The sequence below is a fragment of the Chelonoidis abingdonii genome, chromosome 7, assembly GCF_003597395.2.
Source record: "Chelonoidis abingdonii isolate Lonesome George chromosome 7, CheloAbing_2.0, whole genome shotgun sequence".
Lineage (NCBI taxonomy): Eukaryota > Metazoa > Chordata > Testudines > Testudinidae > Chelonoidis > Chelonoidis abingdonii.
Window position 1 is genome coordinate 47,150,866 of NC_133775.1, and position 22,142 is coordinate 47,173,007.

Below are 22,142 nucleotides of genomic sequence, written 5' to 3' on the forward strand. Positions count from 1 at the left end.
TGTCTCATGTACTGAATGCCCAAATGGAGTCACGTTAAAGGGGGCAGATTTGCAGAGTGCTGAGTACCTATTCTCTGAAAATCAGGGCCTTTCAAGTTATCTAAGATTGATCACCCAAAGACTGGGCCCCCAAATGCACTAAGCCTGTTAATTTGCCAAGAGAGAACACTAGGGACAAAACATTGAGAAAACTACTTTCAAAGTGGGGTGAGGAAGAAAAATGTCTCTGCTGCACCCTAGGTTATTTAAACCACACAGACTTTTCCTTAATTGGTTAAGTTTTGATTTTAACTATCAAGATTGACTGTGCACAGCCCTGTCATAAGGATTACTTTGCTTTACAATTCACTTACTTTTATAGATTTCTTCGTCACCAAATCAGCTTCTATTCCCTCCCCCCCACTCACCCCCTGCACACAGTTGGATGGTAGTACAGTATTTTAATGAAGATTTGAGGCAGGTTTTAGGATAAAATTTATTTAAAAAAACCAGAGTAACTTAAGGTAAAATAGTGCTGCTGCTGCTGTAACCAATAACCTGCCTATATTCTTTGTCTCAGGCCACATCCACAGTGAAAACTTCTGCCAGTATAGCTATGATGGGCAGGGGTGTGAGATTTCACACTGACATAGCGATGCCAACAAAAAATCCTAATGTAGACAGTTACCAAAGATTATAGGAGGGGAATGGAGAGCAGAGAAGACGATGGGAATAAGCTATTCCAGAAAAAGCAGAGTTTTACCACTGTCCCTCCACTAGGATCACTTTGAAAATCTAGTATTCCTATACCAGCAAAATGTTCCTAATGTGCATATTGTTTCTACTTCTGCCACTGGTTCTTGTCGCTGCAGAACGTATCAAAGCTTAACCATAACTCTTTACACCATATGTGGGGCAGTAAGAAGGCCTTTCTACAGTAGGCACTCAAATTCCACTTGTTTGAAAGAGTCTACCAAAATTATCCATTTTTATAAAAGGGATTCTCTTTGAAAAAAAACAGTTACCTATCTTTTTGTAACTGTTGTTCTTCAAGATGTGGTGTTCACGTCCACATTAAGTGTGCGCGCGCCGTGTGCACGAGTGTCGTAAACTTTTCCCTTAGTGGTACCCATCAAGCCGGCGGGGCCCTCGCTCAGTGGCACCACTGCACTGTGCATATATACCCTCACTGGCCCGACCCCCTCTAGTTCCTTCTTGCTGGTGACTCCAACAGAGGGGTAGGAGGGTGGGTGGTGGAATGGACGTGAACAACACATCTTGAAGAACAACAGTTACAAAAAGATAAGTAACTGTTTTTTCTTCTTCGAGTGCTTGTTCACGTCCGTTCCATATTAGGTGAATCACAAGCTTACTTTCGGAAGAGAGTAGGAGGGTATGTCTACACTATGGGATTATTCCGATTTTACATAAACCGGTTTTGTAAAACAGATTGTATAAAGTCGAGTGCACGTGGCCACACTAAGCACATTAATTCAGTGGTGTGCGTCCATGTACCAGAGGCTAACGTCGATTTCTTGGAGCAAATGCGCGTGGGTAGCTATCCCGTACTATCCCATAGTTCTCGAGTCCTCCCCTGCCCATTGGAATCTGGGTCAGATCCAAATGCATAATGGGCAAACAGTGTCCGGGTGATCTGGGTAAGTGTCATCACTCATTCCTCTCTGTGAAGCAACAGCAGACATATTCCACACCCTTTCCCCTGGATTGCCCTGGCAGACACCATAGCATGGCATCCATGGAGCAAGTTTTCCTTTGTCGCTGTAACTGTATGTATACTGGATGCCGCTACAGAAGCGTACTGTTAGTGCTACACAGCAGCATTCATTGCCATGCAAGGTAGCAGTTGTTCTGTACTGTCTGTTTGTGCCATTGTAAATTGCGATGAGATGACAGTCATCAGTCATCTGTACGCTGCTGCTGTCATGGGGGCTCCTGGCTGCCTTGCTGAGGTTGGACAGGGGTGCAAAGACAAAAATGGGAATGACTCCCGAGTCAATCCGTCCTTTATGGTTTATCTAAAAATAGAGTCAGTCCCGCCTAGAATATGGGCAAGAGTACTAGAGAACCAGTGTATCAGGAACCAGAGAGCACAGCATCTCCATGTCAGATCCCGCAGAAATGATGAGCTGCATACCATTCACAGGGTTGCCCTGCAACAACCCCACCCGTTGATTACCTTCTTCCCCAACCTTTCTGGGCTACCGTGGCAGTGGCCCATTTGTGTGATGAAGTAATAAAGAATGCAGGAATAAGAAACACTGACTTTTTAGTGAGATAAAATGAGGGGGAGGCAGCCTCCAGCTGCTATGATAGTCCAGGCAGGATATTAAACGGTGTAGGGAGAGGAGCCAGCATCCCGCTGCTATGATAGTCCAGGCAGTACACAATCTTTTTTTAGACATGAAAGCGGGGGGGGGGGGGGGCTCATGAACTCAGCCCCTAGTTGCTATGATGAGGACGGTTAACAGCGGTTCTGTACCATCTACTGGGGATGACTGGGAGTCATTCCTATTTTTACCCAGCACTCACAGGCTGATGATGACGATGGATAGCAGTCATATTGTACCGTCTGCCACTGGGGAGGGAAGGGAGAGGATGCTGCTATTCATTGCTGCAGCACCGCGTCTACCAGCAGCATGCAGTAGACATAGGGTGACATATAAAAAAGTCAAGAAACGATTTTTTCCCCTTTTCTTTCACGGGGGGGAGGGGAAGTGGGAGTAAATTGATGACATATACCCTGAAACACCCCGGACTATGTGTTTGACCCTACAAGTATTGGGCGCTCAGCCAAGAATGCAAATGCTTTTTGGAGACTGCGGGGACTTTGGGATACAAAGGGCCTCATTGTGTGGACAGGTGCAGCATTAAATTGGTTTAACGCTGCTAAAATCAGTTTAAATGTGTAGTGTAGACCAGGCTGGAGTCACGGAGCAATTGATCAGAGGACCACCACGCCAACCGCTGCATCCTCTCGGGCCTTGTTACCAGATTTCCCTGTTACTTTGGGGTATGCTCATTAATTCAGGTTACTCTTATGGGGACGGGATTCTGGAATTCTATCATTGTACTGCTTGTGTCACTTGTGTTTTCATATGGCACTCTACTTCTCCCTTCTGCAAGTCTCCTCCCAATGGAGCTATCCTGCAGGACCTAGGTTCCCTAGGGCTGGGTTTCTCCAGTCCCAGAACCGGATGAATACACACACTCCCACACATATATTAACAGAGCAAGTCTGAGCGGACCTGGTCAATCAGCATTGTCAAGCTGACCCCTTACATGTCTCTGGACTCACTGGGCTGGATGAAGCAGCACTTTCAAACTGCTTCTCTTTATATGCCCCTGGGCTCCATGGAGTGGGTCAAGCAGTACTTTCAAGCTGTTACTCTTATATGTCCCAGATTCAGCATGTCCCTATCCCCAATTTCACAACACAATTGTACTGGCAGTAACCTACTTGATGAGCAAACCCCACAGTATTTGGGGCGCTGAAGGGATCTTTAGCTTAGGTAAAAGAAGCGTTGCACTGGAGTCAATGGGGGAAGCTAAAAACAAAAGAAAGAGAGAGAAGCAACCAACTTAACCATAAAAGTTATTTATTGAATAATTATGATAACTACACAAGGAGGGCTAAACCAACATAACATACATTATTAAAGTTTAATACCTAAGGTAGAAAGGAAAACAGCGTGGGGGGGAGAATCTCACCCACTCCATGAGGCTTGAACTGGTCGGGGTTCCCAGGTGATGATGGTCATTCAGGGTTCTGAGTGCTGGAGACAGGCAGACATCCCAGCACGATTAGGCAGGAGAAGATGGAGTCCCAGTGGAACTGATGCATAGTTTGGATCTAAGCATCAGAACCCTGACTAGAGGGTGAGTAGGGATTTTTGTAGAGAAAATGCAATGGTTCAAGGGAGAACACTAGATTTGTTTATAGGTAAGCTGATGACTCAAGAGTTTTCTTTAGGTTAGATAATAGGAGCTGATCACTGTTGGCTATGGTGGTGTTTTCTTCCAGGGAGCTCACAGTGCAACTAGGCTGCTTCAGTATTTTGGATATCAGTCAAGGATTCATTACTAGAATTGGTCTGATAATTGCTGAGCTGGGTGTTTGCAGGAGTAAGTTCATTAGCACCAGGAGCAGAGATTCCCATGATGCAGTGCTTCCCCGCTTTTTCTGGTCCCAGAATTCAGTGCAGTTCTGTGTTCTCTATTCTCTATGCAAATTGAGATATCTCCCTGTCCCATCTTTCATGCAGATGAGGCTAGGGGAGTTGTCTCTGCTCTCCATTCTGTATGCTAATGGAGATGTCTGAATCTTGTCACCATTGCCATGAGGGGTCTAGATGTGTCTCCCAATGCCCTTCACTGCTCTCCACAAGTTTTTTTCCCTCTGATGGGTTTTGGTTTAAGCAGAGTCAGGCTGGATACTGAACCCTGGTTCCCCGAGAACACAGAGCTGACTGGTATCAGTCTGCTGGTTGACCACGTAGTGGGTCGTAAAGGTATGCACCGACGACCAGGCGGCTGCTTTGCAGGTCTCCTGGACCGGGACCTGTGCCAGGAAAGCCTCTGAAGCTGCTTGCGCCCTGGTCGAGTGGGCCACGACTGCTGGAGCAAGTCATAATACTCCCAAATGCAGTCTGTAATCCAGGAGGAGATTTGCTGCGCCGACACCGGGAGGCCTCTCGTCTTTTCTGCCATGGCCACGAACAGCTACATGGATTTACAAAAGGGCTTGGTGCACTCCAAGTAGAATGCCAATCCTCGGTGAACATCCAGGGAGTGCAGACTGCAGTGACTGGTGACTCAGGTCTGCATGGGGTTTGGGAAAAAACACCGGCAGACAAATGTCCTGGCCTAGATGGAATTGTGAAACCACTTTTAGTAGGAACTTGGGGTGTGGGCGGAGCTGCACCTTGTCTTTATGAAATACCATATATAGCGGCTCCTAGGTGAGTGCCCTCAGCTCAGATACCCTTCTGGCCAAGATAATGGCCACCAGGAATGCCACCTTCGAGGAAATGTGGAGGAGAGAGCAGGTAGCCGAGGGATCATACAGGGGCCCCATGACCTTAAAAAGGACTAAGTTGAGATTCCATGGGGGAACTGAGGGGCATGTGTAAGGGAACACCCTCTCCAGTCCTTTAAGGAACCGCCTCACCATTGGGTGGGAGAACACTGAGCCCACTGAAACCCCGGGTGGAAGGTGGAGATGGCCGCCAGATGCACACTGATCGAGGATGGGGCCAGCCCCTGCTGCTTGAGGTGCAGTAGGTACTCTAGAATGGTGGGCACTGGAGCCTGGTGTGACTGGACCTGTTGAGGCCCACACCAGCACAAGAACCTTTTCCACTTGCCCAGGTAAGTCACCCTGGTAGAGGGCTTCCTATGACCAAGTAGAACCTGCTGCACAGGGAGGGAACACTGGCCCTCCAAAGCATTCAGCCACAGAGCTTCCACACCGTCAGATGCAGTGATTGTAGGTCGAAGTGGAGGAGCCACCCTCCTTCCTGCGTGATGAGGTCCCGGTGTAGGGGCAGGGTTACTGGGGCTTCCACCGATAGCTCCAGGAGCATGGTGAATCAGCATTGGTGGGGCCAGGCCGATGAGGATGACCGCTCCCCATCCCTGTGCACTTTGAACAAGACCTTGTGCACCAGAGGAAGCAGGGGGAAGGCATATTTTTATTCCCCTCCCCATGGGATCATGAACACATCTGCTACTGAGCCCAGACTGCGGCCCTAGAACAAGCAAAACTGAGGGCACTGGGCATTGCCCCTGGCGGCAAACAGGTCTACTCAGGGAAATCCTCACTTGCGGAAGAGCGAATACATGATGTCCACTCTGAGCGTCCACTTGTGCATGTGGTACAACCTGCAGAGGTGGTCCACTAGTTCGTTCCGCACCCCCGGGAGAGGTGACGCCTCGAGGTGAATGGAGTGAGCTATACAGAAGTTCCAGAGGAGGAGAACCTCGTGGCAGAGCAGCGAGGAGCAGGCTCTACCCTGTTTGTTTATGTAAAATATGGCTGTCATGTTGTTCATCAGAACTGTCATGCTGTGACCACTCAAACTGGTGTGAAAGGTCTGGCAAGATAAATGAACCACCCTGAGCTCCTTCATGTTGATATGGAGTGACCGCTCTGCACCCGACCACAAACCCTGATTCCTGAGGTCCCCCAGGTGAGTCCCCCATCTGAGGTCTGATGCGTCTGTCACAAGGGTCAGGTCTGGCTGATGTGCAAGAAAGGGGATGCCTTCGCAAACCACGGTTTGGGACAGTCACCACTATAGGGAGTCCAGCACTTCTCCCAGGGCTGTCACTACCAAGTCCAGGGGGTCCTTGCCTGGGCGGTACACACGGGCGAGACAAGCCTGCACCATCCTGAGTTTCAGTCTGGCATGCTTGACCACATGTGTGCATGCTGTCATGTGGCCTAGCGGCCTCAGGCAGCATCTGGCCGTTGTAGCGGGAAACTGGCACAAGGAGTTTACTGCTTGCTGGATGGCCAGGAATCATGATACTGAGAGGCTTGCCTTTGCTTGTATCGCATCTAGACTGCCCCTATGAATTCCACTCTCTGCGTTGGAATGAGGGTGGACTTGGGCACGTTGATCAGGAGCCTCAGCATGTGGAATAGTCTCAGGGCCATTTGCACGTGGGACCGAACCTCCTTTTCGGACCGGCCCACCAGGAGCCAATTGTTGAGGTTGGTAGTGATGCTGAGGAGGCGGCTGAAGCTTGAAGGGCTTTCTTTGGGTCGCCGGGGTGGGCATACCCAACAACTTGAGTGTGGCCCTTGAGTCCTTGAGGCTATGCAGCTTTGCATCCATCTGGTCTGAAAAGAGCCCAGACCCTTCAAAAGGGAGGTCCTGGAGCCAGTTCTGGACCTCCGGCGGCAGACCTGACTCCTGCAGCCACACTGAGCATCGCATGACCACGTCAGACGTGACTGTCCTGGCCACCGCATCCGCCAGATCCAAGGACACCTGGAGAGAGGTCTTCGCTACGGCCTTGCCTTCGTCCACCAGTGCCATAAATTCCTGTTGGGAACTCTGCGGGAGGCTATCCTTAAACTTCCCCACTGCTGCCAGGAGTTGAAGTTATGCATGTTGAGGAGGCCTGTTAGCTAGAAATCCTCAAGTGGAGGCCCCCTGAGGAATACACCTTCTTGTCAAACAGGTCCAGGCGCTTCGCTTCCTTGGCATTAGAGTGCCATGGACAACAGGCCCCGGCCCCTTTCTCATTTACCACTGAGACTACCAGGGAACATGGGCTTGCATTCCACGCCGAGGTCTGCCATATAGCCTTATAGTACGACTGTATGGTCTTAATAAGAGGAAGCGCTATTCTGGATGGACCCTCTGGGCTCAGGATGTCCACCATGGGGTCCTCCTGCTCCACTGTCTCCTTGCCCTGTAACTCCAAGTTATGAGCAACCTTACGTAGTAGCTCTTGGTGACCTCTGTGGTCTATTGGCAGAGGTCCTGATACCGCTGTGCCTGCCACCACTTTATCCGGTGATGACGAGGAGGTCAGCAGCTGCTCTGCTTCCTCCTGCAGGTCCCCTTGGTCCCCCTCCGTCAAAGGAGGGGCTTCCAGCTCGAGCCCAGAGAGTTGACCCTGGGGCAACACTGGACTCGGTGCCGGTTTCTCTAGTCTCTCGCTCCGCAACGGTGCAGGTGGTCTGGACGCTGTATCTTCCCGCATGGAGGAGCGTCGGTGTGGGGACCAGGACCAGTGCACAGAGTAGCTGGCCCTGGAGGGATCCCCTTGCTGCTAGTGGTAGGCCTAGGGGGTCCACAAGGGCTAGTGTCCTGGCGGTCTCCACTGGGGTTGCCATCCAGCCAGGTGTTCTCTGGTGTCCGATGCCCGGTGCGGGTAACTGTACCGGCCTGAGTCAGTGCTGCATTCTGGCAATGCCAAGCATGAAGGCCATGGCGGTGCCATTGATCTGTGCTGGTGGGAGGTCGACAAGTGGCTTTTTGCCAATCGGGAACAGGAATGGGACCAGTAATAGTGCTCCCAAGACTTGGACTGGGACCAGTGACTTCTGGAAACCTTTGGCAATGGTCGGCTCACCTTCTCCTGGTGCTGGTCTCCGGAGGGTGTCGGAGAGCTTCGGGTCCCTTGCACCAACCCCGTGCGCTGACTTGCCTTCAGTACCGAGGCTGCCCTCTGCATCAGGGCAACTGAGAGTCCGCAAACTCTATGCGCGACCAGAACCAAAACTGGGAGTGATGTCGGAACGGTGACCTTGAATGGCGCACCATTGTCGGCTTTCCCCTCTATGGCACCATGGGCCCAGGTGCCGGAGGCTTCTCCCTGATTGGGAGGGTGCTCACTGCCGACAACCCGATGAGGTCCTTCGCTGCCTCTAAGGTGTCAGGTGTGAAGGGCTGATCCATTACTCCCTCGAGCCCATTGTCCTCCCTGAGTTCACTTATGATCGGACTCAGAAGGACTTGTGCTGGTGCCCAGGCCCTCAGATGGCGCCAGTCTCCTTTGCGGAGAATGTCCGTGCCTTTCTTTTGGTTTGGCCTTGGGCCTCACCAGGGAGGATGAGCGGTTCTGGGGCCTACTTTTCTCCGGGGTCGACGGCTTGCGGTGCTTGTCTGGCATTGGGTCTCTTGACAACTCTGGAGCACTCCACACCAAAGAGGCTGGAGCCGGCATTGGGTGCTCTGGGCCTGATGGCTGCAGTGCTGCTTCCAACAACTGCTTCAAGAAAAAGTCTCTCTCTTTCTTTGTTCTAGGTTTAAATGCCTTGCAAATCTTACACATTTCTGTTTGGTGTGCTTCCCCCAGGCAACGTACAGGAGTCATGGGTGTCACTAACCAGCATAGGCTTGCGGCACGTGGCACAAGCCTTAAACCCGTGGGCCTACGGCATGCCCTGCAGCCCGGGGCAGGTGCTGGAAGCACCTAATCTATCAAGTGCCCACAACAATAGAATGCTAATGAACTGATAGCAGCTAAGTACTTTAAAGCTAAGGGATTGCTTCTCGTACAAGATCAAGAGGTTGTTCCAACACCACCACAGACAGTAAGAAGGAACTGAAGGGGGTCAGGCCAGTGGGGGTACATATGCATGGTGCAGTGGCACTGCTCAGGCAGGGGCAACGCTGGCCCGGCAGGTACTCCGAGGCTTGTGCACACAGAGTGCTCACATCTAATGTGGAATGGATGTGAACAAACGTTCGAAGAAGAATGTACAGAACCTGTCTAAACACAAACTGTAATGCCTTGTCTACACTATAGCTTAGGTCAACTTACTGCGATTCCACATCACACCATGTTGACAGGAGATGCTCTCCTGTCAACTTACCTTATTCTTCTCGTTCTGGTGGAATAACACTGTCGACCAGAGAGTGCTCTGTGGTCGATTTAGTGGATCTTTGCTAGACCCACTAAAATCAATCCCAGCTTTATCGATCACAGCAGCATTGATCCCTGGTAAGTGTAGCTATGGCCTAAATGTACCCACTGTACAAAAAGAATGGATGAATCCAAAAAGGTATGGTGCTTAGTTTGGATAAGCATCCTGACAGTTAGATTGCCATACAATAGGCATTGCTTAAGTTTGGGAGAAATCTTGTTAGATTAGACAGTTTTATTAGCAAGCCTGATTTACTATTATTGGTTGGGGTGGAACTATTGCAAGAACAGCTCTCCTACTTTCAATCTGACACACCTAATAAGTGCAGAGTCATAGTATCAGTTAATCAGACATTTTGAAACCTCATAAAAGATTTGGTTTAAATTCTTAATGACACCTTGAGACACTATTTACTTCAGCCAGCTGGTTTGCTACCATCCTTAGTAATGTTTGCATCCCAGATCTGAGAACTTCAGATCTGGGGGTATTTAGTTCAGGATCCAGCTCCATACTTCCATAAGTTTTAGGGACTCAGATCTGGGACTTTCATTTCAAGTCCTTCATTATGACTGGGAGTTTCATGCTCACAAGTGTGTGTAAGTATACTTGCAATGTAGTATATTATCAGGACCTAATGCTGCAACACTTCCACATCTATTCTCGTTTTCAATGATACTGTAGGGAACAGACATGAGAATGGAAGCAAAAAGTTTGCAGGACTTATTGGTGGGGGTGAATTATTCTAGTATAGAAACCATCCCTCCTGCACCCCACAAAAAACAATAACTACAACGACGACTGCCTTGTAAGTTATAAAGGTGACTGAAAATGCAATGTGTGTCCCGGAGCTTCAGATTGAGGGTATTCATTTGTTAATAAACAAAAACACTGTGGATGGATTGGCAAGTGACCAAATAAATATTGTAGAAAAAAAATGCATTAAATCACAGAACCCTGTCACAGACAATTTGATTGCATTTGGCCATCAAAGTATATACAATGTACCATATAACATGTTTACAACACAAATTGAATTTTCTTCTTCCACCCAGAAAATATATCAACAGCACAGAGACTATGAAAGTACACATCTGAACAATGATATGAAAGTGATATGTTAGTGGCAAATGTATCCTTTTCTGCTTCTATTGGTGGCATTAAAATACCACAGACCTCTAAAAATATAATTAAAATGAGGATTTTCTAAACTGATATATCATCAGTCCTGTCCTTCTCTCATTAGTCATGTGTGACCTTTCCATGCAATAAAAGGTTAGCCTACACATTTCATAAACAAAGTTTGCTTACAACTGAAGCTAAGAAAATCACCTTGGGTAGGCAGAAAAAAATCTCTTTTTTCCCCCCCTTTCTTGCCATTTATCTTCCAATGCCAAAACTGCCTTCTAAACAGTACCTAGAAGCCAGCAACCAAATTAATAAATCACTGCAAATGGGCAAAGCAAGTTGTTCCCTAACAATGAGAACTACAAACTCTCTCAGATTTGTTCCTCAATTAGTTTCTTTTAATTCTGCAATTATATAAGCCTCCCTGAAATACTGGACTGATACACTTTTAGAAATGTATCAGTTACAGTGAACAGATAGATGATGAGGTTGGAGACAATGTCACTGTATTTACGACTGCAGGCCAGCAAACAGAGATCAGTGGGGTTCACATTACTTTTTAATGCCAACAGTGTACCATTCTTAATAACTGTAGTGGCTTAGTCTATATATGACCAAGAGGTTTACTATCTGCATGGTAGCCAAAACATTTTTTAAATGGGCTCTGAATGCACTTCTGTGATTGAACCTTTATCCTAAGGGTGTGTTTTCAAAGTGGTATAAGGGGCCTTAACCACTAAAGTAAAAAGTTAATAGATCATATGGCTAAAATCCACCATAATAATTTACTTCAGTGTTTACTATACAGTAAACATATATCCTATTCAGAGGCAAGAACCACTGGGAGAAGGCCATGAAACAGATTCCATGCATTGTTCTAAGTTCTGGTGTCTACATGGGTTAATTTGAAACGTCATTCATCTGAAAGCACAAAAAGATTAAGGCCATATTTTTGTCTCAAAGTCCATGCACATAAGCTTTTAAAATTAAATATGAATTGGCTCCAGGACAAATCTTATTTCTGTTGCCTCATACTGCAGTTAACATCTGCAAAACTTGTCTTTTTGCCTGTGGTTCCATTCCATTGTTAGCCATCTGTAACATTTGGCTAAGTTCCTAGGGAAGTTATGAATGGGAACCACATGTCCTATAAAATTGTGCTCAATAGCCATGGAAGTTCTCTTCCAGAAAATCTGCTAGGAGATTTATAGTGTACTGTACTATTGTATTGTAAAAGTATAACTGGCTTCAAAAAAAAAAGAAGAAGAAGATAGTTCATGGATGATAGGTCCATCAATGGATTTTAGCAAGATGGTCAGGAATGTAACCCCATGCTTGGGGTGACCCTAAACCTCTAACTGCCAGAAATCAGAGGCGAAGATGGGTGGATGTCCACCAAATTGCTTTGTTCTGTACAGTCTCCCAAAACTTTGGTACTGATCACCACTGGAGATAGAATATGGGGCTAGATGGATGATTAATCTGAGTCTGACCCACAGGGAAGTTCTTATGTACTACATAATGAAGTGAAATGAGGCATTACCCACTGAAAACAAAAATCTTATTTTAAAAGAAGTCCTACAAGATGCCCCCTCTCTCAACACACACACTTTTTTTTTAAAATAGTACATTCATTTACTTGTTTTTCTGCTTTGGGAATAAATCCTACTCAAGTACATGATAAATGGAGTAATATTGCCTCCAGATTTGAGAGTGGGGGCAGAGACATTTCCATGCAGTGCAAAAACACTGCCCTGAAACCCTAGCAAAGGGCCAACACCATAAGTGCCTTTCTTCTCAAACACCTTAAAATAGGCAGACTTCCCAGCACTTCATTGGCCTCCTCTTGCCTCGTCTCTCATGGTGCCATTCTGTGCTTCACTAGGCCTTCCTGACAGCACTCAGCCACGTTTCCAGCCTCCCCATCCTCTATTACATGAAGCCCTTCCTATTTTTCACCAAGGTCCATGTGGCATTCCCTCAGCTTCACCTTAACATTCCCTCTCAAGATTTTCATTCCACAATATCCCAGGATCTTTCTCCATCAAATGCTTTTGATGCCCTTCTTTGGTCTCTCCTCTCTCACAAACCCTTCATTCTCTGCAGTCTTTCCTCCTTTTCCCCAAACTCCTCATTCTCTCCCTCTTACCCCGAAATTTCAAATAGTCTCCCAGACTTGCAAACCCTCCATTTTCTGTCTCAAATATCTCCTGGGAGACTCTTGTCCCTCTCTAAAATCCCCCTACCTTCACATTATCCCTATATTGAAATTCACTATAGTCTCCTTCTTCCCTCCAAATCATCACATGCTCTCTATTCAGGTTGTATTTTGGTTCAGCTGGTCCTGACACTAAACATGATTCATCCTCTTGCTTGGCTCTGATCTCCTAGCCTTAACCTAATCTGGCTCACCAGCTCAGTCCACCTACTAAGCTCCCATCCCACTCTTCAACTCCTATTTATGCACATGTTTAATTTTATGTATTGCAAGAATTTACAGTGACATCACTGAAGTGACTTCTTGTCAATGGGAGTACTCATAGTGCATAAAGTTTACCATGTGCATAAAGCGTATGATTGGGAGTGATAAAGGTCTAATCCAATTTCCACTGAAGTAAGTGGAATACTCACTGACTTCAATAGGCTTTGGATCAGGCCCTGAAACTACATCTCCCAGCATTTGTAAAACTTGTGAATAAGTTCCCTATGTTATATCATGCTTTATAATATTATTTGTTTTAGCACTAGGGCCCCAATGTACAAGGTACTTTACAAAACACAGAGGAAGAGAGTCCTTGCCCTAAAAAACTAGCAAAGTATGTATAAGAGATAACAGATGGACATAGACAATATTGGTCAGCATGATAGGCTGTGGTCTTGACCCATGAGGTTCCTTGAAGATCACCCCAGGATTCTCTAAAATGCCGTATTTTCTATTGCCTAAGACATTTTGAAAATGTGTTAAAATTAAAACATCTACTTTAGAAGACAATAGAAATGCCAATTCTCGGTGGTAATGTTTGGTATATTTTGTTCCTTTGACTCTGTTGTCAAGAATACAATTGAATTTTTCCATTGAGATATGATTGATAAGGAAAATATCACTAATCTTAGGTCAAAACCAGTGCGACCCCAAAAGGAAAACATAACTTAGCCATATGGCATATTATCTTTCCCTGAAAATAAATTGCAAAATATTTGAGTATGCTCATTTAGGGTTATGTCTTTTGAGCAATAAAATGCAGTTCAACATCAAATAAATATTATAAATCATCAAGACTCTCCATTGAATTAATATAGTCTCGGTGCAGTCTTGGGAGTAGACCTTTCTATTTTGCCATAGGTGTTCTATTTCAAAGTGTACTTCACTGGAAGTTTTTAATCAAACAAAATGTAGATGAAATGTTACCATCCAACATATATGGGTTTTCCTTTTCCAATCTGTCTTAATCTTTCAGTTATGCAATACAGTCTGCAGGAAGAACATTACAGTTACATAGAGAACAAGACCTATTATTATTATTAAAGGGTCAAATTTGCTCTTTCCATCCAAATTAGTCGATACTGCTTTTTTACTTGATATCACTCATTGCATATAACAAGCCATCTCTTTTCAGCAAAGGGTGATAAGATATTTGACAACATATGTCCCATTTGTATGGGCGGATGGAAGTCCATACATATTCATCCTGTGGGACTTCTATGAATCATATGGTACCATGGATAATCAAACTATCTTTCCATGAGGCTACAGTAATGAATGGAACAGAACTGGAAGTGGACACCATGCAATCGCTCATATCCTTCCATTTAAATCAAACCCAGAGGTTTATTATTGTCAACTGGTCCTCTAATTCCAGAACTCTCTCCTGTTAACCGCCACAAGGTTCAGTTCCCACAAACTCTACATCATCTTCAAGAAGATAAGCAGCAGCATTTTTCCAACTCCTCAATGCCTCATTGAAATCAACACCTAAATCATGCAGTTAACTAGAAGATGGATACTGACAGGAGGATAAAAGCAAGGAAGGTTACTGGGGAAGGAGGATAACAAACTTAAAATGGTCTGAAACATTAAACTATCCCAATGGCATATTTACTTTTGCTTAGTTTTGGAACACACATTAAGCATTAATTTGTTGCTATTTACAAATTGTGTTTAAAAGAAGTTTTGATTTTCCAGTTGATATTAGTTTTAAGCACAAAGAAATTTTGATTAGCAAAGTTAAATGCTTTGAGGAGACATTCCCTCTTTTCTAACATGCATCTTTCTTTTTCTTTTTAAATTTAATCTTGAATTTCTGTTTTTACTTTGTCCCACTTCTAGACATGGCAAGTTATTTATATGGCTGCTGGCTGGTGTTTGTCAAGATAGCAGGGAAACTGCTGATAACTGAACTGCTATTCTTTAAAATGCACATGCTTTGCAAGGCACAGCTTGATGGTGGATAACTGTGGATCTTACAGCTAGCAGTAGAGATGTTTGTGAATGAAACATCTATTTTCTGAAAGGCTTTATACAGTTCACAGTGTATATCAAATAAAAGTGACACCATTCCTTAATAAAGCCCAGATATAACTGCCCTGGAATGGATACTTTTTACTATGCAGAACCCACCACGTCTCAGTCTGGTTTTGTGTTTACTTTAGTCTTCTAGTAAAATATAGAACTGAAAATTTAGATTGGTGGTCATGTTCCACATGTTAGGCACTTTCTGTAAAAGTGTTCTGCCTGTGTATACAGACATCGAGGCACAGCATCGAGCAAAAACTTTAGAGATATATATATATATTTGTGGGTACATATATATATGTACCCACCCTGGAAAATGAGGTTGGAGGATAAGATCAAGGCGACTCGGAGAGAAGTTAGTCAGCTGGTGGAACTACAGAAGGGTGTAGAGATTAAGGATAAGACTCGGCTACTGAAAAAATACAGGGAAGAGATCCTGGTACTATCTCCACTTATCAATCCTTCTTCCTGATGTTGCTGTCACTTGCACTGCTAAATATAACCACCTGCGTCTTCTGCTCTTGTCTATAACCACGATGTCTGGTGATTGGCCAGTACCTGCCTGACCATCTGGATCTGGAAGTCCCACAGAATCTTCGCCTGCATCATCCACAACCTTCTGTGAATCTCCCATCTGTCTTGGGAGGGTCTAGCCATACGCGTGCAGATGTTCCTGTAACAATGCCAGCACACTTTGTTGTGCCGTTCAGTGTATGCTGTTCCTGCCTGCATCTTACATCCGTCCACTATGTGGACGTCCTCTGAGCCCTCTCTGCACAGCTACACCTGGGTCCTCTCAGTGTGGTAGACCCCCTGCTTCAAATGGATTCTGGGCTCAGTGCCTGTTCGCTGCGCTCTATGATCATCCTCAGTGCTGTCTTAGTCCAGCCCTTTCCAGCCACTGGTAGATCCAATGCAGCCACCTCAGCTATGTGATGGTACATCCCATGCAGGGTCTTGTTCTGCCATGGCACTTCTTTCTGCTGGTCTTCCCCTTTGCTGCTGCTGCCTCAGGCATTCCTCAGCAGCTCGTCTTTGGAGGCCATCTACGGATGTACTCTTGGAATGTTCCGGGTTTTCCAGGACAGTGGCTTTGACGCTCAACTCAAGCCCCGCCCGCCTTCTTCCGGCTGGATAGCAGTCTCTGTGTGGACTTGGGGTGGAAACCTCCGTGCATTGTGAGGAGCTTCGGGTTTTCACATCGGCAGCCCCATTCCCTTTGCCACTCACTATTAACCCGCAGGGTACTGATACTGCAGCGCGTATCCCGTTGATGCAGGATCTGTTCTCCCCACGAGCTGGCTTCAAGACCTTGTCTATCTTGTGATGACTTGATTTGCGTCTTCCCTTGCCCCTCATCCATGGGTTTCTATGTGACTGGGACGACCGCCCAAGGGTACTTGTAACTGGTCTGTATGGCTGCTATTGACCCGCGGTATTCCACCCCCTCAGGTCTTGACTACCTTCCCCTTTCACTAACCATCCGGCCACAACGTCTCCAGTCGAATGACATCCCGATAGTCCTCACGGTAGATCCGCGCAAGGTGGATTAAAGCGAGTCCGATGTCTCTCATGATCTTAGCATATGCACTTGATGTCATCGCATAGTAGAGGAGGGGCGGATGGTAGTGTTCCAACTCCGGAAACCTGTACCATCATCCCTTGTGATTATCTGCTGAGGTTTAAGCTACAGAACAGCCAGGCGGGACAGGCATCACCTGGTAATATACCACACTGATGGCCACTGTCCAAACGCTTGAGTTGACTCTACGTGTTGTCTTCCATAGTCCATTGGAGTTCTGAGAAAGGTGCTTAGTGTCCTGTCTGACTTGTAATAGCGCCATACTCACAAGATCCACGGTGGTCGCATGACGAGCTCCTTAGTCAATCCAGCGTGCTCAGATGTCTGTCTAACCTGAGATCTTGGCGACTGCTCGATCGATGAGCAACGTGGTTTGAGCTCTGGTGGGTTCCCATGCCCTTCTGACTGGCTGATACTGGCCATGTGGTCCTGTAGCTTGGCAGCTCATGATCGCTGATAGGTATGTTTCCATGTAGTTGTACGGGACAGGTTATTGGGCACGTCGTTAGGGACAGTTTCGTCCCCTATGTCAGGTGGGTCTTTCATGATCAACACTGTTCCTTCTTTGTGCTTAGCTCGTCAGTGTTGGTCGGGTTGGGAGCCGCTGCTTTAGCAGCTGTGTCATGCGTGCTGCTTAGACGCTTCCCATGTTCGATGACATTCGCGTTACGTTCTGCTTTGCGACCTAGTTGACGTGTGTCGATGCTTGCGGTCCTTTAGCAATGTGCGTGGCACGACTGACGTTCATGGTCCTTGACTCTCGTGTTGGATGACTCGTCTTTTGGCGCTGTTTCTGTTCTGGTGAGATGCTGTTGCTTGCTGTCTCAGGTCCTGCAGCTACTTATCGAGTCTGTGTATTGTATAGTCGTCTTTCCTCCCATATGTTCTTCCAGAACTGCTCAGTTTCCTGCTGCTGGTGGCTCTGCTGTTAATGTGTTGTTTGCAGGCAGGTGGGAAGACACCTTGGATGGTTTTTGGAGAACAGCATTTACTTTTTGGCTTCTGCTTCTCTAGTATCTCCTTAGCCTGAGCTAGGTGCTGTAGCCTTTGGTTTACATCTCTATGGCTCAAGGAGTCAGGTCCCTTCTTGCGCCATTTATTTCTATCCATGCCAAAACGCTGCTTTCTAAACTCAAAGTACCTAGAGCCAGCAACAATAAAATAATCACTGAATGGGCAAGCACAAGTTGTTCCTCCCTGACAATGGAACGTACAACTCTCTCACGTCTTGTTCCTCAATTGTTTCTTTTAATTCTGCAATTATTAAGTCCCTGATACTGGACTGGATACACTTTTAGAATGTATCGTTACAGTGAAACAGTAGATGATGGGTTTGGAGACAATTGTCTGTATTTCGACTGCGGCAGCAACAGAGATCAGTGGGTGTTCACATTACTTTTAATGCCAAAGTGTACCATGTCTTAATAACTGTAGTGGCTTAGTCTATATATGCCAGAGGTTTACTCATCTGCATGGTAGCCAAAACATTTTTTAAATGGGCTCTGGAATGCATTCTGTGATTGAACCCTTTATCCTTAAGGGGCTGCTTCAAGTGGTATAAGGGCCTTACCACTTAAGTAAAAAGTTTAATGGGGATCTATTGGCTAAATCCAACGCATAATAATTTACTTCGTGTTTACTTCAGTAAACCTGATATCCTATTCAGAGGCAAGAACAGGGGGAGGGCCATGCAACAGATTCATGGATTGTTCTAAGTTCTGGTGTCTACATGGGTGTTAATTTTGAAAACGTCATTCATTCTGAAGCCAAAAAGATTAAGGCATTTTTGTCTCAAGTCCATGCACATAAGCTCTTTTTAATATTAATTCGTGGCTCCAGGCAATCTTATTTTTGTTGCCTTTCTACTGCAGTTAACATCTGCAAACTTGTCTTTTTGCTGTGGTTCCATTCTTGTAGCCATCTTGTACATTTGAGCTAAGTTCTAGGGAAGTTTTGAATGGGAACCACATGTCCTATAAAACTTGTGCTCATAGCATGGATAGTTCTCTTCCAGAAATCTGATAGAGTTTATGTGTACTCTATGTATTATGTATTGTAAAGTCATTTAACTGGCTTCAAAAAAAAGGAAGAAGAAGATAGTTCATGGATGATAGGCATCCATAATGATATTTTTAGCAAGCACATGTCATCAGGAGTGTACCCCATGCTATGGCGTGCTTGTCCTAACTCTACTGCAGATCAGAGTGCGAGATGGGTTGGGATGATGTCCACCAAATTGCTTTGTTCTGTACAGGTCTCCCAAACTTTGGTACTGATCACCTGGGGATAGCAATATGGGGCTAGATTGGATGATTAATCTGAGTCTGACCACAGGGAAGTTTCTTTACTGTTACTACATATGAAGTGAACATGAGGCTTACCACTGAACAAAACATCTTATTTTAAGAAGAAGTCTACAAGATTGCCCTCTCTTCAACAAACTTTTTTTTTTAAATCGTATTCATTTACTTTGTTTTTTGGCTTGGGGAATAAATCCGTACTCAAGTACTGTAATGGGTATATTGCCTCCAGATTGCGAGTGGGGGGCAGAGACATTTTCCATGCAGTGCAAAACATGCCCTGGAAACCCGCAAAGGGCAACACCATAGTGGCCTTTCTTTTCAAACCTTTAAAATAGGGGCAGCCTTCCCCAGCATTCTTGGATCCTCTTGCCTTGTTTCATGGTTGCCATTCTGTGTCACTAGTGCCTCTGACAGCACTCAGGCACGTTTCCGCACTCCCATCCTTATTACATGAAGCCCTTCTATTTTTACAAGGTCATGTGGCATTCCTCCTTCACCTTAACATTCCTCTCAAGATTTCATTACATATCCCGGATCCTTCTCCATCAAATGCTTTTGATGCATCTTTTGTCATCCTCTCTTCACAAACTTCTTTTTCGTTCTTTCCTCCTTTTCCCAATACTCTCATTTCTCTCACTCTTACCGAATTTTAATAGTCTCCCAGACTTGCAAACCCTCCATTTTCTGTCTCAAAATATTCCTGGGGATCTTGTCCCTTCCTTAACCCTTACTTCACATTATCCCTATATTGAAATTCATCGATTAGTCTCTTTCTTTCCCTCCAATATCATGCTCTCTCTTCGGTTTTGTTTTTGGTTTCAGCTGGTCTGACACTAACATGATTATCCTCTTGCTTGGCCTTGATCTCCTAGCCTTAACTAATCTGGCTCCACCAAGCTCGTCACCTACTAAGCTGCCATCCCACTCTTCAACTCCTATTTATGCACTTGTTTAATTTTATGTATTGCAAGAATTTACGTCACTTCATGAAGTGACTTCTTGTAATGGGTATATAGTGCTAAGTTTTACTGTGCATAAAGCGTACTGATTGGGGTGATAGGTCTATCAATTGTCCATGAAGTATTGGAACATACTCACTGACTTCATAGGCTTTGGATCATTGGCCTTGGAATAACATCTCCAGCATTTGTAACTTGTGAATAGGTTCCCTATGTATATCATGCTTTATGAATTTATTTGTTTAGCATTGGGCCCCAATGTCCAAGGTACTTTCAAACACAGAGGAAGAGGTCTGCCGTAAAAAACTAGCAGTATGTATAAGAGATTACAGATGGCTAGACCATATTGGTCAGCATTGATAGGCTGTGTCTTGACCTGAGGTTCCTTGGAGATCCCGATTCTCTAAAATGCCGTATTTTTCTATTGCTAAGACACCTTTTGAAAATGTGTTTAATAACATCTACTTTAGAAGCATAGAAATTGCATTTCTCGGTGGTAATGTTTGGTATATTTTGTTCCTTTGATCTGTTGTCAAGATACATTGAATTTTTCATTGAGATATGATTTAGGAATATCACCTAATCTTAGGTCAAACCGTGCGACCAAAGGGAAACATTAACTTTAGCGCCATATGGGCATATTATCTTTTCTGCAAATAAATTGCAAATATTTGAGTATGCTTTAGAGAGTTATGTCTTGAGCATAAATGAAGTTCAATAAATAATGATTTAATCATCAGATCTCATTTGAATTAATATAGTCTCGTTGCAGTCTTGGGAGTGACCGTTCTATTTTCCTTAGGTGTTCTATTTCAAGTTGTATTCACTGGAAGTTTTTAATCAAAAAATGTAGATGAAATTGTTTACCATCACATATATGGGTTTTCCTTTTCCAATCTGTCTTAATTTTCAGTTATGCATACAGTCTGCAGGAAGAACATTCAGTTACTATGGAGAACAAGACTTTATTATTATTAGGGTCAAATTTGCTCTTTCATCAAATGTCGATACTGCTTTTTTTATTGATATCACTATTGCATATACAAGCCATCTCTTTTCAGCAAAGGGTGATTAAGATATTTGACAAATATGTCCCTTTGTTATGGGCGGATGGAAGGTCCATACATATTTCATCTGTGGGACTCTTGCAATAATATGGTCCATGGATAATCAAACTATCTTTCCATGCGGCGTACATAATGATGGACGAATGGAAGTGGACCACCATGCAATCGCTCATATCTTTTCCATTTAGATCAACCGATTTTTATTTGTCAACTGGTCTCTATTCCAGAACTTTCTGTTAACCGCCCCCAAGGTTTTCCTTTTCCAGAGTTAAAGCAGCCCAGATTTTCACTCCCATGCTATTGATACACTATATGCGTTAACTAGAAGATTGGTTACTGAAGGAGGTTAAAGCAAGGAAGGTTATGGGGAAGGAGGATAACAAATTATGGTCTGAAACTGTAACTCTCCAATGGATATTTCTTTTTGCTTAGTTTTGACACATTAGCATTAATTTGTTGGCTATTTACAATTGTGTTTAAAGAAGATTTTTGATTTTCAGATTGATATAGGTTTAGCACAAAGAATTTTGATTAGCAAGTTAAATGCTGGTGAGGAGACATTCCTCTTTCTAAATGCATCTTTCTTTTCTTTTTTATTTAATTCTTTGAATTTCTGTTTTTACTTGTCCATTCTAGGAATGGACAGTTATTATATGGCTGTGGCTGGTGTTTGTCAAGATAGCGGAAACTGCGATTAACTGACCTGCCTTTCTTAAATCGCACATGCTTTCGCAGGCACAGGGCTTGATGTGGATAACTGTGGATCTTCAGCTAGAGTATAGATGTTTCGTGAATGAATCTAATTTTCTGAAGGTTTACAGTTCACAGTGTTATTATTCAAATAAAAGTGACACCAATTCCTTATAAGCCCAGATTAATGCCTGGAATGGATACTTTTTCTTGCAGACCCACCATGTTCTCAGTCTTTGTGTTTACTTTAGTTTTTGTAAATATGACTGAAAACTTTTGATTGGTGGTCATGTTCCACATGTTAGGCACTTTCTGTTACAGTGTTCTTGCCTGCTCTGTATCAGACATCGGGCACAGCATCAGCAACTTTCGGATTATACTATGTATTTATGCGGTACTTCTATTATTACCCACTGGAAAATGAGGTTGGGGTAAGATCAGGCGACTCGGGAGAAGTTAGTCAGCTGGTTGGAACTCGCAGGGTGTAGGATTAGGATAGACGTCGGTACTGAAAAATA